Source organism: Anser brachyrhynchus, assembly GCF_964034855.1.
Source record: "Anser brachyrhynchus genome assembly, chromosome: 11".
Taxonomy (NCBI): Eukaryota; Metazoa; Chordata; class Aves; order Anseriformes; family Anatidae; genus Anser; species Anser brachyrhynchus.
In genome coordinates this window covers 7,472,413-7,491,509 of record NC_137706.1, presented here as the reverse complement: position 1 = coordinate 7,491,509, position 19,097 = coordinate 7,472,413, and the positions used below count along the sequence as shown (strand labels likewise).

The window sequence follows — 19,097 nt, the reverse complement described above, 5'->3', positions numbered from 1 at the left end:
TGACAAAGTCCTCCAAACAAATTTTCAAATTCAATACAAACTGATTCATTCATCATTGTTGCGATAGTTGGGAAACTGCTTTGAAATCTGCCCTTTTCAGACGCAATTCTATAACAGAATTTAGTTCTGTTGCAAAGGAAAAATGAACTCGTTTTCAAGCTAGAAACTAAACATGATGTTAAAGTTTTCCTGCTCTGACAGAACTCAAAATAGATTCTTCTCTAGTGTATCAGAAGGGTCTATCTACTCACGCAGGTGTTAACCCGAAACTTAACTACATAGGACTGAGGTGAATAAACTGCCCTCTTATGTTTTACATCGACAGAAGCAACAAAACAATGCATTTGCACATACTGCCAGAGCAACCTAATGAGTAGAATATCATATTTCATAATTAAAACTCCTTTTAAAACACTACATTCAGTCATCTGCATATTTAATAGAAGAAAAATGAACGCATCATCTGGAGTCTTACGAAAAACCTGCTTACACTATGGTCTATTTTTAGGTTAGCTTGAACAAGTATGACAGTGGGAAGAACGTTAATTTTTCAAGTGGGTTAGTTACTGCTGAAGTAGCCATACACTTTTCCTTTTCATTAAACTTACCAAGTGGCAATCAGAGCTAAAAAGAGCCTAAAAATGATTAATCACTGTTTATTTATTCTAGTGTCCTCACTTCTTGGAATGTAACCAGAGATGAAACTGAACTGCCCAAAAGCCCTGTCAGCAAATTAGCTGCCCTGAAACCTGGATTTACGCACAGTATGAGCCTATTTAGTAGCACTCAACCTACAGTGGGGTGAGGACGACGACTGCATAAAGCACCTCACTCTGCGAGTTTCCACAAAAAGCAACAGGGCTGAACATTTCAAATATTTCACTGTTGTTTTTTTTTAAACCATAAGTAGTATTGTCCATTGTGTACCCCTGCCCTTCAATTCCTACCCCCCCCCCCAACTTAGCTGCAGCTACATATCTGTGAAGGGGTTTTAGTTCAAATGCTAGTGATATTATTTACAGAAAAAGAAGGTTGAGTGAAAAAGAAAAACACTGAACTGGCACGCTTTCTGAAGTCCACTGCAGAATCCTACGCTGTGAATTACAGGTAAACTACAATTTTGCCCTTCATAGATACTTCCCAGGTAGTCTTCATTCTCAAAATTCATCGTGTTACTATAATTTACTTCAGTAGTATTTGCATTAGAGGCTCACTGAGACTGTAAGGATAAATTCCAGTATCCTGTTATACTGTTATTTCTGCCCACATATTTCCTTTGGGTTTATATGGGTTTTGCTATATTGTGTGCTTTTTGGTTTTGTTATTGATAGCCAAGCACTGCTGCAGACACCAAAAGGAAATCAAAATACATGGTCTATTAGACAAAGCATGGATTCCAGTGTTTTAGTCCTGTTGGCATTCATCACCATATTACATGAATCTGATAATAGCTTAATATTTTTGAGCTATAAGTGGGGAAATAGCTCCTTCCCCCCACCCCTCTCACAACATTGAGAAGTTTAATCCTCTGATTGGAGATTTAATGCCTCAAAATTTTGCTCTGTGAAAAGAAGAACAGCACAGAATGACCATTTTAAGCTTGTAGTTCCTCCAACTTTCTTCAAAACCACTCTCACTAACTTGATTCCTTGGCATCCTGCATATTGATTTGAGCTCCAAACCCTAAAAATACGCACGCGAATATAGCTCCTATCCTCTTTTCAAGTGTTTCCTCTTTTTTCTTCTTCTAACTTGGTTCTAATCCTTAACCACAACAAACAAGTTGCATTCTGTAAAACAACATTCTGAAAACATGCTCACGCCACTACATGCACTCCTGGAGAGGGTCTGCAACATGCTGAGGTAGGACATGCACAGTTCAATGAGTTTTCAATAACATTGCAGAGTTTACAAGAGAACAAGAGAGCTATTGCTCTTAGTCAGCACTGTACAACAAAAAGATAGCCTGGACAGCAAAGCAGAAACTGTCCTCACTAGGCAAAGATGACCTACTGACCAGTATATATCAGTTCCTATATTCTAATTCAGCTACAGCACAGAAGAGATTGTACTAGCACACTCTGAAGCAAACACAATTTAAGTAGGACGTATGAATGTAGCAGTGTTATCTGTAAAATTCAATTCTGTTTTAAAAGTTCCTTTTTGATGTAATGCTTGATATCTTTTCCACCTTCACTGACAAGGATCTCCATCCATTTCTATAAAAAAAAAAAAAAACACAAACAAATGAACCCTAAAGAAGAATCACTCAAAAGTCTGCCTTGCAATGAAAGCTATGACCAGGCTTCTAGGCCTCTATTTCTCATTCTTTTTCACATACCAATGCTGAGTTAACTTCTACTGGTAAATGTTGCATTCACACATCAGGTCTACTTATAACAAGATTATAAAACAAAGAAAAGAAAAATTATTACAAACTTAAGTTAGTTTGCTATTAGAAAATACCAAGTAGCTGGCATTTCAGTTTTGAAACTGGGAGGAGTTCAGTCAGAACTGGGAGGCATCCCCATCATGTGACACTTGAAAGCTGTAGTAACTTTCAAGCTATCTGTTCTATTAAAGATCTGGAAGTACTGGAAACAGCCACACATCTCAGTAAAGCTGAGCTGTCATACAACTTAACTAATCAAACTGACATTACAATGTACCAGCAACATTTTGGTGCTGTGGATTCATACATGATTTTTCAACAATCAAAGCAATTTGGCATTTATGACACTAAATATTCTTGTAACCACTCACATCTCTGTACGTTACCACCATAGTTTTGCAAATGATTTCCCAGAAGTGATACGCTACCTGTTCCTATTACCTGGAAGTAATATGGCAACAACTGCCAAAGATCTGGGGTATCCAGTGGGTCATTCTGAGACAAAGAATGTGGATATGTGCACACCAAGCCAGGACAGGTACACAAAGAGTCTACTGCAGAAACACTCTCAGAGAACCACAGTTGTACTCTTCAATTCGCTTATACTAAAAACAACTGGAGTCCAACAAAGAGCTAATACAAAAACTTAGGCTGGTACTATTTGAAGAAGCTCGCATTTTAAAAAATTCCTAAGTGGTTTGTGTTCAGTTTTAATCTGGGTTCATTACCAAAAAGCCATTACCGAAAGCCATTAAGATAAAGCTTTAAATATTTTATATAATGTTCCTCTAGAGTACCATAATGACAGTAAGTGTGAAAGGTTGAGCAATCATAGCACAACCATTATAGTATTCTTCTTGGTTAATACAGAGAAGTTATTAAATTATAAGGCTGAACTTTCCTTTATGCCTAAAGCCACCTTTCAATTAGTGATTTTCTTCAAGTTTTAGGTGTTGGGACTACTTTGAAACCAGAAAGAAGTTCTAGCTACAAAAGGTAAACAGAAGAACACTGTGTATAAATCTAGCAATCCTACATTTAGTTTCATCACATTACTTCCTCAACGACACAAAACACCCACATGCTTTGGCACTATGCTTACTATTCATGAGAAATAAATCAGGCAACAAATGGGGAAAAGTGACCAATAAGCAACCTATACCCCAAAGTAGCTACTGCAGATAAGTCAGTTTTTAATAGTATGAACAGAAACATGAAAGGTACCTTTGAATATGAGAACAGTTTTAATTAACCTCACCACCACCCCCCAAGCAAAACATTACAGGAGACTTTATAGTCAGAAATCCATGTGTGCCAACACAAACCAATATGCTGTGTCAATTCTTGCTCTTCCACCCACCCCAAAACACATGGTCTATCATTTACACTTCAGATTTGAGAAACTACTATTTATCATGCAAGTAAAGATTGCCCCATCTCCCTAGCCAGACTCCTCAGATCATGTCATCCCCCCTGCCCCGCCCTTCACAGTTTTTACATAATAAACTGCTACTGGTTGAGAAACAAGTTAATAGGATGAAAGGTGGCATTTCTTCTTTCAACAACAAGCTTTTCTCTGTAATTTTCTGCCAGTAAACACTGAGAATCATTTCAAACTTGACATACAGAAGAGATTAAAAGTTGTCATAAACACAGCATCTGAAGAGCAAAATCAAATACTTAGAAAAGGTTATTATTTTGTAATAGGGACTTATCTTACGGAGCTAGTCTGAAACAAGTATGAAAACTGTCACAAAGAATTAAATTACAGTTTGGAATTTTTTATTCTTTTTACGTTCCTGAACAAGTCGGACATACCTAAGTCATCACTGAAGAAAAGCAACCAAGACTGAGGTGGGACATGCTCAGATATTTACACGGACACCCAACAATGGAAGTTAAAAGGAGACAACCCCAAGATCTTCAAGAATCTGAGGTTGTACCTACCAATGTAGGCAAAACTAGTTAATCCCAGATTAGTAGGGAAATTCAAAAGCTCATCTACTCCCATCCCTACCTTGAAATTGGGAGTTTTGATTCGCCTGACTGAATTTCAGGCACATTAACTGCTTGTGCACTGCTTTTCATAAGTCAAGTGGTGCTATTAAATATTTGTGTCTTTTTTGTCTAACATCTGTAACTTCAATCTTATCTGTTCAAAACAACCATTACAAACATGTTCTTTACTGATAACACATAATCTACAGCTGTGTCAGGTATTTCATAAACAGAAATCACCTACTGGAACAATGTATTCAGCATGTAGGCAAATTTGACTATCCTGCAGCTGAAACTGTACTCTCAAATACAATTCTTCACATACACTTGGAACTAAGCATTATTCCTTTAAAAATGTAAAGCATATGAAAATAGTGCTTCAGGTATGAGCTGAAGTATTTAAACTAGCCTTTTTTCCTTTATACTTCACAGGTGGTGGCTGCTCAGTCCTACACTGATCTGCTAAAACCCAGTCTCAGCCTCTTAGGATCTACTATGCTTCTTAATTATTTGCAGCTTTGAAGATTCATCATCTTCATTGCATCCTACACATGTGGGATGACAGCTTTGAAGAGATCTGAAAAGGCACAATGGGTAAGTTTTTCAACATAAGAGGCAAGTATGCCATCAATTTCGTCTTACGGCTGCATGTTTGTATACAGGTCAAAAGAGTGCATGTTGTGACCATTTAAAGCCAACTATACTCTGCTGCATTTTCAAGGTAATGTAAATCTCATCTCTTACATGATGAAGCTGAACTAACCTTCTGAAATAAATATCAGAGATAAATCTCTTTGTGTTTTCACAAACTCTTTGTTAGGCAAATACTACTTTCCTGCTGTTCACAAATCTTCAGGAGTGGTAGGAAGTTCTCCATAAAGCAGCAACTACTCAAACTTTACTCAGAATTGTACAATGAACTCCAAGCTTACTCTCCAAGTAAATTAGAAAAACAAGTTCTAACTTTGTTGTCGGATAGGAAGAGAAAATCTTGTTTAACGTGTATAATTGTTCCTCTTAAGGGGGAAAAATGAGGTTTACCAAACATGAAATAGTAACTTACTTCAACTTAATTATTGTTATTACAGTAAAAGCTACAGCAAATACTCACATTCAGTCACACTTATTAAGTTCTTTGAAAGGCATTTGCCCGGAACAGTATGTCATCCTGGCATCACATTGCAATGCCTTTCCTTTGATGACAGAAAGCTAGTTTGACTGATTTACCAGTGTAATCTGAAGTACAAGGCAGTCATGCTTTACCACCCTCCTGCGAAACCAAGCACTAAAAATGTGTCACGAGTCAAACTCATCTATTCTTCTGTCATGATGTGAATGATATTTACCCTCCAAAATGTCCAGAGACTCTCAAGTATCAACTACTTAGGCATGCCAGACTCACAGTCTCTGCAAGGAGTTCACTACAGTTATCATCAATGGTTCTTCATTTAATGTAACATGTCTGGCTCTAGACTTAAGCCTAGAAATAGGCTTTTAAAAATGGAACTAAATATTTTCCAAATAAGGGGATACAAAACATAGTAATTGAAAATGACAGCTGATGATGTGAAATAACATGCCTTTGAACTATGAGTACACGGCAGTTTCTACAACAACGTACCATTCACGCTAACTGTAACTTCTCACCTTTCTTGATTTGGAATCTGCACTGAAGTTATCCTTTATTCACATCTGGACAAACTTTAAGCTGTTGAACAACTGTGAACAAGACATTAACCTTATTTGTCCCGGAAACGGAAAGAGCAGCTTGCCTTAGAACAGTTGCATTCTGTTTCTCTTCTGGCTACTGACACCTCAGCAGCGAACAACCCCATAATATTAAAGAAACTTCTCAGTACAGGGTTTATTTTGTTCCCACCTTGTGATGCCATACACTCAGAATATCCAAATATTTACTTGCATTCAAATCAGAATTCATTGGATTTCTTACCCATTTATGCTGATATACACTACAGCAACATTTATTCAGCAATCCTTTACAAAGGCTCACTGGTTCTGTGGAAGCTAGTTAGCCTCAGCAACTCTATGGCAATATATTTGTGTTGTTTTCATTAAAAAAAAAGCATGAATTCAGATGTCATAAGTAATCACTATCAAAAAAACATACAGGAGCTTCTACTTTTTCTGTACTATTAAGTCATGAATTACTCTGGCTGCAAACATTTCTTCTGAATAAGCATCCTTTAAAGGAGGTTCTTGTTTCCCCTTCAAGATACTCATCCAAGAAAGGTCTATCAGTACACGATAACACTAGTCCTGTTCCCAAACCCCATTCCTCTTCACAAAAACATATTTAACCTCCACTTATTAACAAGTCGATTTTCATATTTCTTCTCAAAAAAGTTAAGTCAAAATATTTATTTTCTTGTTAATGTACTATGTGCACAGTAGATTTTAGCCCCGTACAAAAAAACAAACAAACAAAAATACCTATCACCAGATCCAAGCCTTATATTAAATTCATCTTAAAGTTTTGACTAATGCTGCAAAAAGGCAAGCACACCAAGTGAGCCTAGAAAGCTGTCCAGAATATTGCCTGTTGCAGCACATGTCCTAAACACGCTGGTGACTATGCATTTTCAGAAGTATGCTCACCTTTCAAAGTTACAGGTACAGCCTTTGAAGCAGTTATTTAAGTGCAAAAACGTTCAGCACTGATCACCAAGAACGAGCATATATACATTTTAGAGACCATAACAATTCATAACATATGTGCACTACAGAAAGATTTTAAATCCCAGTTAGTTATATAAAAACAAAAAATAATTGAAGATATAAGAAGGCTTAGCTGAATCTGAGGTTTTATACTAGTAATCCACCTATGTCTGCTGCTGAGCAGGTCTGGAAGAATCATGTGTTTGAAGGCAGATGAAATTAGTAGGTAATTATGTGAAAACAGGAGCAATTTACATGGCCAGCCTCTGCCTTCACAACAAGCACTAAAAAGCATAGTAAAAACAAAGAATAATATGCATTTCTAAAATCAAACTCAGCACTGAAGTGCAAGCTATTATTTTACTAGAACAAATAATATATACGTATGAGTAGCCACAAGTTCTAAGATGAGGTATCTGCTCTAAGTCCATTGTTTGTATTAGGCTTATTGTTTCTATTAGGCTTCGTGGGTAGCAGTACTCTTGGAGACTAGATACAGCTCCAAAAGAAAAACAAAAAGGGCAGAACTTGCAAATTTATGCCAATGCAAAGCACTATTTCTACATTCTAAGTCTAGACAGTTGTACATTTAAATCAGTCTGGTTGAAACAGATCTCTATCTATATTTTACATTAGAAGCTATAAAGGCCTTTTAGCTGATTCAGTTTGCAGGTTTCATGTAATAAGGATTTCCACCATTCATTTCCCATACACAAACTGACAATTTAATTCATGCAAGATAGTCAGGACCCTAAGATGCATGTGTACTAAAGCGCAACTAAAAATGCACTTTCCTTTATTGTCTTTTTTTTTTTTTTTGAGTTAAAAGGTGATTTTTTTGTTGTTGTTGTTAAGCACTGACAACATGCATGGAAAACAAGCATATATGAAAAAGAGGAATCACTTCTTACCTTGAAAACACTTAATATAAAGGAGGGAGTTAAAAGTCACACTGCATATAATGCAAAATATCCTAACAGTATTATAATCTCGTATTTATACAATTTAAATATTTCTGGAACAAACATTCAATAACTTCAGTTCTTAGTAGAATACTGTAAGTATATAAGTATTTTGTGCCTAGAAAATACAACAGAGAATTTCATGAATGTAATTCTAGTTATCATTCAGCTGTTAAAACTACATATATTTCCGAAAAGCAGCCAGTACGGAGACCTATGCTGCCAAATTTGGAGTGCTGAAAGGGAAGAATGTGGAGTCAAACACAATATAGGATTTTGTAGTACTGCAGAAATGTTATACCAGGATATACCAGCCTACTAAGGAACTCCCGAGAGGGGCCCAAATTCAATTAGTACCCTGAAATCGACACATTCCTCTATTGCATTCTTGCACTCCAGAAAATTATTCCAAAAAACACAATACCTTTTCAGAAAATAAAAATTGGCATAACATCTCTGATCTTCAGACTAAACAGCTTGAGATAAAATTCTCCTCAAAAAAATAGATATTTATTCCAGTGAAAAGTCATTAATTTATCAAGACACCTCAAAAGTAATCTTACAATTTGCCTTCAAACTACACAAATTAAAAGTGTCTACTTACAAACAACACGTGCAGAAGGCTGTCCAGACCAATAAGGAACCAAAATGCTGTTCCGGAAAGAAAGCAAGCTATAGCTCTGTATGTATGTTTCATCATAGCTCTCTAATTCACAGTATGGCATCTTAACACAATTTGTTTGCAATTTTTCTGGCTACTTAAGACTTAAAATTGAAGGTATTCAACTTATAACAAAAGGTTTATTTCTTCCTTAAAATTTCTCCCTACAACAACAGCCTTCGTAGATCAAATTATCTACTTCTAAACATCAAAATACTCTGGACTGTTAGGAAGCATGCTATTGTATCATTTATTTATCTTCACTTTCACATCACTTACGAATTAGAAGAGCTAAAATGCCAGGAAGTCTCCACACTGACTACTGCTACAGAAGCTATGCAATCATATACACATAACGTTACACATTTTTTCCCCTCTATGCATTTTGTCTAATGACATACAGAAGCAAAAATCAAACTTTCAGCGCCAGGAAATTATTTCCACAAGTATATTCTGGTAAGATGAAGAGAGAAAGAAATGTTCTGCACTTGAAAATTAATTTGTTTTAGGCTGCTACTTCCTCAGTAAACAGTAATGAAGAAAAAAAAAAAAACACCTTTTTTACAAACAGGAACTGCTGATGCAACTAGTGTGTGCTTTTAACAGCCATCAGCAGCTCAGGAGTTCAAAATGAGATCACAAGCAGCCACCTGAGGCCTATGGCCACTTTCTGTCAAGGAAAGTTACCACTCCAGTCAAGCTCTTAAGACGGTAGAAATCAAGATCAAAAACAACTGGCATTACAAATTGACCAGAGTGAATGTCGTTGACTAGCACAAATGCAAAGCACTTCTTGACCCACAAACACTAGTCTCCCAGATCAAAGCAAGCCCACTGGCATCAACAACTGTTCTAAGTCTTTCCAGAGGAAGAAAAGTGCTCTTTAGAGCAGATTGCCAGTAATAAAATTTTGTGAGATTTCCTAAGACAGTACTTTTTCATCCTCTTGTATGCTTGAAGGTCATCTTCACAGCACAATCATTTGGTAACCAAGCTTGCTGTACAGTACTGTAACCCCAGCAATCTATGGTTTTTAAATTACTTGCAATGTGCCTCCTTCTCCAAATAACATCCATTTATACAAGTAAGCAAAGTCACACCAAACGGGTTAAGACCACTAGTGGCTATTTCATGGATTAGTAATTTACTTTTTTGCAGGAGGTACCAGTCTTTTGATACCACTCGAAAACAAGAGCAAATTAAAAAAAACAAAAGCAAATTAAAAGGCAGCTTTTTCACTACTAGTTATTAGAGCTCTTCAGTGACTGAAAATTTCATAGTTCCAGGAAGCATATATATGATTGTTGTACGCTATACCAGATAGCATAAATCTGTTCTCTTTCTGCCTGCTATATCTTAGAGGACAGGACGTTCACTTTTCAGAAAAAAACAGTACATCTTCAGGTCCTGACATCATCACATTTTTACGTCTATTACTTTAACTATGCAGCTGCCAAATCAATTCTGATTAGAATACACTTTAAATTTCATAAAGTCTTCCCACAGACATATATCTTTCAGTCTCAAGCACTTCATGTCATTTTAATTGCTTCACTTCAAGTACCCCTAGGAAAAAAAAAAAAACAAAAAACAACTGATGCTTTGCAGTATTCACAGGCAGTTTGAACAGCACTCACACTGTCCCATGAGAGAACACTGTCTGGAATCACCATTTAAATAGGGGAAGAAGGAGAGAGAATGCTGAAAACACATACATAAGAAATGCATGCTGCTTATACTCTTCATTAAAATCAAACATAAGACCAGCTCAACTCTCCCCCACCCCCACGTGCCTTCAATAAAAAGAAGAGAGATGTCTTCTCTTGACAGAACTAAGCTTTCCAAGCATGTGTTTTGAGGCTGAGGCAGTGTCTGAGCTATGTAGGAAAACATGAAATAATCCTTTTCAGGATGCCTTATCTACATAGTCTCAGACTAAGGCTTTTTTGTTTGTCTGTTTTTCCACATATTTTATATTTACCCAATAACATAAAGAGCAGGTAGGACGCCATCACACTTGTCTTTGTCAAATCCTTGAACTAAATCAACCCTCCAGTTGTGTGCATGTAGGCATCTAACCCCAAGCACTAACCCTTTCAATCGCTCCCCATACTGGGACTGTTTCAAGTTCAAGTCTCCCTACCATTTCACTGAGGTTCATCTTTGAGAGGAAAAAGCAAAATCATTGCATCCTCAGCCTCCCGTATGCCATAGCATTTACACATCTTTAGAAGATCGTACAGTTGATATCCAAAGTTAACTCCAAAGTTTTTTCTCATACGCTATCTGCCCAAGGGACTGATTCCTCTGCATTCTGAAAGCACATCGGAAGTGTTTATTGCTTCCAGATTTTGAAAAGAGAAATTACTGTTATAACTCAGCTGGGTTGTCTTAAGAGCTCTGCTAAAGCCTCTCTGGTTTTCATCACAGAGTCTCACTTCAGAATAAACACATTTCCTGTGTGTTAATTTTCTCCAACTATACAAAACTCACACTCAAGTCTTGGGCAGAACAATCCATTTACCAAGGAAGAAGAACACAGCAGCATTTACACTGCAATGTGCTTGAAACACTTGCAAAATATTTAGAAACTTCAGTTGCTGCACATAATACTTTTGCCCTAACCTTTTTGCCACTCTCTGCCAAGAATCTGACGCACTACATTCAGAATTCGCACTAAACACAAAATTTGATAATCATGACTTGTGTCCAATTCTGCACTTAGTTTTATTGAATTAAGCTAGCACATAGGTGAAAACTGACCTCACTGTCCCAGGTACACAGCTTATGTCAGACAACAAGAGCAACCGTTAACACACAGGTCTACCCAAGTTAATGATAAATGAATCTAATGTATAACCTCCAGATCTGAAAGTCAACCAACGTAACAGCCCAGCTACCAGCTTGACTCTAGCGATCAGAGTACAGACACTAGTCATGGCTGCAAAAATACACAAACTTACCCAGAGAACTTTTTCCCTCAGAAGTCACAAACAATAAAATTAAAACACAGCCATCTACTGAGCAGGTAATTTGACAGCTGTATTGTTTGAAGCCACAGTTTAACCACTTCTAACCAAAGACTCCAGTATGGTTTGATTTGCCCAGTTTCAGACTAAGCATCATGTCTTTGAGGTCAGGAAAAGCCAGTCACTCCTAAGCAACCATCAGCACAATTCAGCAAGGCTGATGTTCGTGCTCATCTCTTACCACTACACTGAGCCAGTATTTAAGCTGCTTTTTAGGATGTGCTGGAAAAACACAGTTTCTATACACATATACTCTCCCTGCTGTCTTAAAAAGCAAAACAACTCCCCCACACTCTAGAAAGCTTTTGTATTTAACCATAAAGTCAGGCATCAAAAATCACCATTGTTTTACACCTCTTAACATTCAATTTGCACACAACAGAAACTGCTCCATTACACAGCAAATCACCTCAGGCCACAACACTCTTGTGGCCTTTCTACAAAGACATAGAAACAGAAGTGGGCATTTCTAGCCTACCTGATAAACAACCTCAACTGCAAATAGCAGTATTTGAAACACTTTCATTACTGAGTGGAAAACCAAAACCGACTTACACAAATGTCATAAGAATCAGGCATCCTATTCCCTTCCTATTGCTGTCTCACAGAGATGAGGACACTTCTTATGCTGGCCAATTACTTGCTAGAAACATCTCTAACTTTGCTAGAACTGTCTGGGGGGGGGAAAAAAAAAAGGCCTGACATGCGTGTCCATTTGCAGATGTTGGTTTGCAACGTACATACATTAGAATAGAATAGAATAGTACAGATGGACCTTCAAAGACTGAGTCCAACTGCCTGAACACCTCAGGGCTAACCAAAAGTTAAAACTTATTCATGAGGGCATTGTCCAAACACCTCTTGATTGCTGACAGGCACGGGGCACCAGTCACCTCTCTAGGAAGCCTGTTCAGTGTTTCACCACCTCCTGGTAAAGAATTTATTCCTCATATCTAGCACACCTGCAATATAGAAAATCCCAATAAGACGTCAAGTTTGCTACCTAACTACCTAAAGACATTAATGCTAGTGATATGCTCTTAGAAGCCTCACTTGCAAAGTTCAGTCTGCAAAACTTCCTTGCTTTCTGGCTCTCTCTCTCTCCTCGGTACAACGCTTAACATGCTCAGCGTCATTCAGGAGAATCCTACATGAAAACTGATATGGTTTAAAATCCAAGCGCAATCCAGCTGCCAGGGAATCGGGTAATTATTGTACTTCTGGAATATGATACCAGCTCAAGTGTTAAAAAATCAGCACCATTTCTCTCTATAACACTGTAAAAGCCACAATACTCAATCGCGACTAGTCAAGCTTCGTTAAGAGATGACTTGATCCCCCCCATTTCACATTTCTTACAACTAAACAAAATTGAACTACTTAATTAGCAGGTAACATTTTATGCAATAATTATACGGAAATCCACACTGACCGTGCATTCCCATATTACCATTCAACTAACACATTTCTCTATGGAAGATTCAATACAACTTCAGCCATTTCTGTCATCAAATGGAATAGATCTTCTCAACTGGTGTTTCTAGTGGCATTAAGACAAACACATCAGCCACCTACAACCATTTATATTCACTCTGACACCTTATTACTTAAACACTTGCTTACCCACTGCAGTCTAACCGTTACCATTTAGTCTATATTGATTTGCTTTGCATTAATGTTATTATACTGATACCTATGCACCTAATATTGTCTCAGCCAAGCATATGAATAAATTGAAACTAAGTAATATGACCACATAAAAGATGACTGCTTTCTTGCTGTAGCTGTAAAAAGATCAAAATCCTCCTTATTTGCCAAATTTAATTTCTGAATGCTGGACTTCTCAGCTATGCTGCAAGGATATATTTAGCTGCTGTACTACAGCTCTCATCTCAAATTACACTGCTATTTAAATCTAAAAGCAATGCATGTGTTCATGAAAGCTGTTAGAGTAAACATTCAAGTCCAAATGTGAAGTCTTTGTGGACTACGTTAAGACATATGTACATATCAAATTTAGACATTACAGGGAAGGACTTCGGTGTCTTGTTTATCACAGCTTTCAAAAGGTACCTGTAACTAATTCCTCAATTTAAGATGGGAAGAGATGAATACTTCTCATTAGTGGCGAAAAGCCTTTCCAAAGCAAGTTGAGAATATAGAAATAGACACACCATAACCTCCACTCACAGGCCACAGCTAAGCTTTCTTTCCCAGCCTTTCACCCTTGAAAGGGCAAAAAACACACAAGCCATGTAAGATCAGAACTGAGTACTCATTTTCTGTGCCCAAACTAAGGAATCTTTAGCAGCCTAACAGAGCAGAGCTCAAGAGTCTGAGGGTGGTTCAGGATTATTCTCTGGATACGGAAGGCATAACAGTACTGCTCCCAAAGGAAACACACAGCCTTTACAAGGACCAGTAACACACATGGAACCTGAAAGCCAAAGGGGAGAAAACAGTAGGCTAAAGGGAAAAGACACTGGAAAGAGTTTGGCAGCAATTCCTCCTTCTGTACAGTGCTTTTGAAAAGACAGTCAGTAGCATTCCCACATGGTGATATGAAGCTTGAGAACAGTAGCTCAACCACAGGAGGCTGAACTAGCAAACCACAATTTGTTGGCTGTTGGTGCAATTGCCTTACACAAGTCAATCCACTACAGAGCTACACCTTTCGCTATTGTAGCACCAGAGCCTCCATCCAGCTCTTGAATACTCCTGCACAGTCACTAATTTTGTGATCTATGCTTGGAGCCCAGATACTTGGTTGTACCAACTTCATTTTGATGTGACAAAAAGAAATAGACCCTGGTCGTAGGTAAATGAATGTTAACAGTAATAAGAAAATGCTAGCTATGCTTAGTTGTTGGCAGAACAACTGACTATACACGTGCCGAATACCTTTAATTAATTAATACAAACTCCAAGTAACAACAGGAAAAAATATTCTGAGGATGGAAAAAAGCTTACAAGATTTGAAGATGGAGGGAAGAAATAAAGTAATTAAAAAATTAGAATTGTCATAGTAAGGAAATTCAAGATTGATAAAGTTGTCCCTCAGAAGCCTTGTTGTAGCAAGCAGGCAAAAAGCCAAGTCAGGCCATTCAGGCTGCCAAGAAGACAAAGCTGACAGCATGCAGGTGACAAGCCAATTCTGCTACACGTGGAAGCTGCAGTGGACACTGAAGACAAGATCCAAGATCACTGCACATTTTCACAACAGTTAAAGTGGTTTGTAAAGCAAAAGGTTGCACAGGGCTCTGCAGCGTTACCAGAATGAAAGCATCAATTCATACCTGATACATGTCAGCATCTCACTCTAGTTAACCCCATTAGTCCCACACAACTTCTTGTTCAAATACAGTATGCATATGGACTTGAATCATTATAACAAGGAATAACAGCCCTCTTTAAATTTGGATAGACTCAAAAGAAATGTCAGGCTCTCCTACTTATAAAAATAGGAAGAACTAAGAGGTTCAAAGAATGTGACCGGAAGTGCACAAAGTTGAATTAAAACACATGATATTCAATACTTGTTTGAACAGTATTGTTTTGTTTTTGAGTAATTCCAATGCCTTGAAGTTCAGGCTATATCTGAGGGGTCTTTCCCCACTGCCGGAAAAAAAAAAAGCATAGGAATACCCATTTAACTTTACAGCAATCTACACAATTTCTCACAAGCTTTACATTTCCTCAAATTTATATATATATATAAATTGATGCCACTTCCTAAAATTTGAGCATATTTAATTTTTCTTCATTATGCTGTATAAACTGGCTCTGCATCTCAGAGTGCAGTTCAGAGCAGTTCTGAAAGGTTCAATATTCCTCATAAAAAACCTCTAGAATTAACTTCGAGCTACAGGCTCCGTTTAATCCACTTGGTTAGGATAGTCAGCACAAAAAATATTAAACCAAAAATCACACATTTTGTAATCACAACATCCAGCCAACTGTGATACTTGCAACAAATAATACTTGCCAGCAGTATACAAATACATAACATGACACTGTAGTAAGTCTCTGAAGAAGCTGAACTACAAACTGTTGGCAATCATCCTAGAACTTATTTTGAAAAGAAGTCGAGGACACTGCCACCACTGCTGGACTAGTAGTATAACAAAAACCCTACGTATAACCGAGCATGCTTACAGTTACGACAAACTTCACTCATGTTTAGCATACACAAATGAACAAATTAAAAAAAGGTAGCCTGGAAAGCTCTGCTTAAACAGCAGCTTTATCACTGGATTGGTGCTGGCTGTCTAGTATTTGGGTATGTCAGGAGGATAATGCCCTCCTCAGTAGGATTGGCCACTTTATAACTCTTGCCTCCTCCCTAAAGCTTCAAAAAAAAAAAAAAAAGTAAAGACACAAGAAAGTTAGCCTATCTTACAAATAGAAGAATCTATTTGCATTCTTTGTGGTATTTTCATTGTTTTAAAATCTAGAAAGTTTCAGTACCTTTCTGTTCAGAATATCTAGGAGTCAAGAGTTTTAAGCCATGGTTTCAACTTATTTTCAAAACAAACTGTCCAAGTTATTTCCTATTTGCACAATAAACATCAACACCTGAAGATATTTTAGCATCCAACTGCAAAATGAACTACAGAGCAGTTCAAGCAAATAATTCATTCTTGACTTTGTAGCTCTGTAGGAAGAAGAGGCGGAGTTCTGAGTCCATACATGTGCATGAGACACAGATATTCATCCAAACTTAAAGGATAACATTGCAACTATAAACTTCATTACAAGCAAGATCCAGTCAAAATTCACTATTTGTTTTTAACTTTCACCATCCAACATGAAGCTCTTTTAAGCGTGTGCTCACATTCTCTGGAATAAAACAGTCAAATCTTCCTTGCAATAGCTGTGATCAACAACATATCAATGGTCACAGCCCAGAAAATGAGAAATAAGTGTCAGTATGGTAGTATGTACGTGTAGCAATATTTAGGGGATGAAATTCCAAACAAAGTTGAGTGGTCATACTTCATAATCAAGTTAGTAACTCAAACTGAACCTAGTACTCAAACAAATAAGCAAAGCTAATGAAGAATTAACCGTATTGACACAGTTACATCAATGGAGACAGGAGTGACAGTGGGGGAAAAATTGATAGTTTTATTTATACCTAAGAATTCTTGTGCCTGGAAATAGTCTCAAACAAAACACTTTGAAAGATGAGTTATCATGCCACTCTTCATTAATGAAATTCAAAACACTGCTACATGATGAAGCAATGTCATTTTCAGAGTAGTGTAACTGATAAAGACAGATTCTCTCAAAGAGACTACGTTCTGCAAGTGCCAGGAAAACAACTGCAGTTTCCAGTCACATGTAAACCACATCTTGACTGAAGTGTTTTCATATTCCTTCCTGAAGTCAGGATTGATGATAAATATAATCCAGTATTTCCTATTTCTGAACTGCCACGGTATAAAATACTTGCAACAACACTTTTTTCTTGTTTAAAGGTTTCTCTAGAATCCAACTATTACACGATGGCAGTTGCTTGAAACACCATGTATTGGTTAGTATGGCATTCCCAGTAACAAAGAGCTGACAAATCTCTCTCGAGACGTACTTTTTTCTTTTCCACTATTCCTGCTAAACCGTAACAGCAACTGTTATCTTCATTCTCCATTTCTCTGTGGGTAATGCCACTTCTTCCAGAATATGTGTTCAAATATGGTAGTCACAGTCCTTTTTGCAGTATTACTTTGCAACAACACACCAATCAATACAGCAAAGGCTGTGTTATAAGGATCCAACTATCCCCTGTAACCTAAAATTCCTAGTAGGTAACTCCAGATTATCAAATTAAATACCCACCATATTCGGTTATTTTAAAGTTAACGTGCTTCCCTATAGTCTTCTTCCTCCTATTTTAGCTTTGCCTAAGATTGTAAGACACCTAAGAAAGATTTTGTTAACAGAATTTTCTCCTTTTTCCGTCTAATATTTTCATTAAATGCTAAAAATACAAAATGGAGTTTTAATAAAGCAATACCCGATCTTTGCTTATTGATCAACCGCACGCACTAAATCAGAGAGGACTACATGGTATAAAACAAATGCTGCCATTCACCACTTACTTTACAAGGTTTTATAAACAACATCACACTATCTTTATAGGATGCATACCTTTAAGTGGCAGCAAAGTATTCCCCCATACCACTGTACTTACAGATTCCTTCGTGTCAGTCTGTGGTCTCAGAATATTGGAACAGGTCAACAGAACAGTCCAGCAGCAAGACAGACCTTGATGTTATCCCACAATGCAGTACTGCTGGAAAAAAAAGAGGGGTAGGGAGGATGAAAAATAATTTTAATATTCTAAGTGAAAAGGTTAGCAAAAGAAATATCAAGTTATGACAGCACTCTTCAAGATGACAGGCACACCAAACCCAATGACAAAGAAAAAGCTTGAAATATGGCAGTAAAATGACCCATACACCAGTCCTTCAAAGTGAAGTTATTAACAAACCAGCACAGTTTATATTGCAGAATTTAGGCAGAGTGACCTGACAGCAGCAACTGCTATCCAAACCTATACCAGTAATTGGAAAACTACAGGGATTGGTCAACACTCCTGAGAATGTGCATAGTGGAGATGTGAATAGAAAAAAGAAACTCTTGATAGATAACTTCAACATCTGCAGCATCACTACTTTGTATCACCCAACGCTTGTTTGTAGGAAAATGATCGTTGTTTTCAAGATGACTGTGATAAAATACTACAGCAAACCTGCAAGTCATCATGCACCCAGAAGTTGTTTGTGAATCCAGTTCCCCTTAAATGCCAGTCATTTGTCCTCACTGACATCTATGAGTCTGAAGGCCACACAGACTGAAATAGTCAAAAACTATGGTGTTTTGTCCAAATTATAACAAAGTACCTTTAAGAAATGCCATATTTTACAGGACTTTGAAAAAGGCTGTATTTTATTTTCATGCAACTCAAACATTTGACATGAACATTTTTAGGCTTAAACTTAACATAAGCAAACTAAGTAAAGAAGTTACACTAGAGCCAGTAAAGGAATAAACACTGCAATCAAAGGAAATACTTTCCATCTACGTGAACATTAGAACATCGGTGCTAAAGCATTAATTTGAGGAGAAATGCACTGTATAAAACTGAGGTGCTATTTCCAGGACCTCATCTCCCTTTCAAGTAGCTGACCTCCAGATTACATAGGTCTAACAAAGAACTTTACTGATTTTAGTGCCTGCCTTTGGAACTTGCAACATGCTCATTAATTTAAAAAATATATATATAACTTGCAGTATTCAAATACAACTTCGAAGCTACTGACAGTGTTATTCAGGAATGCAAATATACATGCAACCACATATATGCATGCAGATAT

General features: G+C 37.2%; 1 protein-coding gene across 5 annotated transcripts in view; it reads right to left on the bottom strand.

Annotated features, from left to right (window-relative positions):
- TLN2 (talin 2) overlaps positions 1 to 19,097 on the bottom strand; it is a 228,742-nt gene that overhangs the window by 175,747 nt on the left and 33,898 nt on the right. For 3 of the 5 annotated variants that reach the window (XR_013956084.1, XM_080607979.1, XM_080607981.1), the window contains exon 2: positions 17,912 to 18,013. The gene's annotated coding sequence lies outside the window, so the exon portion shown is untranslated. The remainder of the gene's footprint in view (positions 1 to 17,911; positions 18,014 to 19,097) is intronic. The other 2 variants (XM_080607980.1, XM_080607978.1) reach the window with 1 other exon arrangement.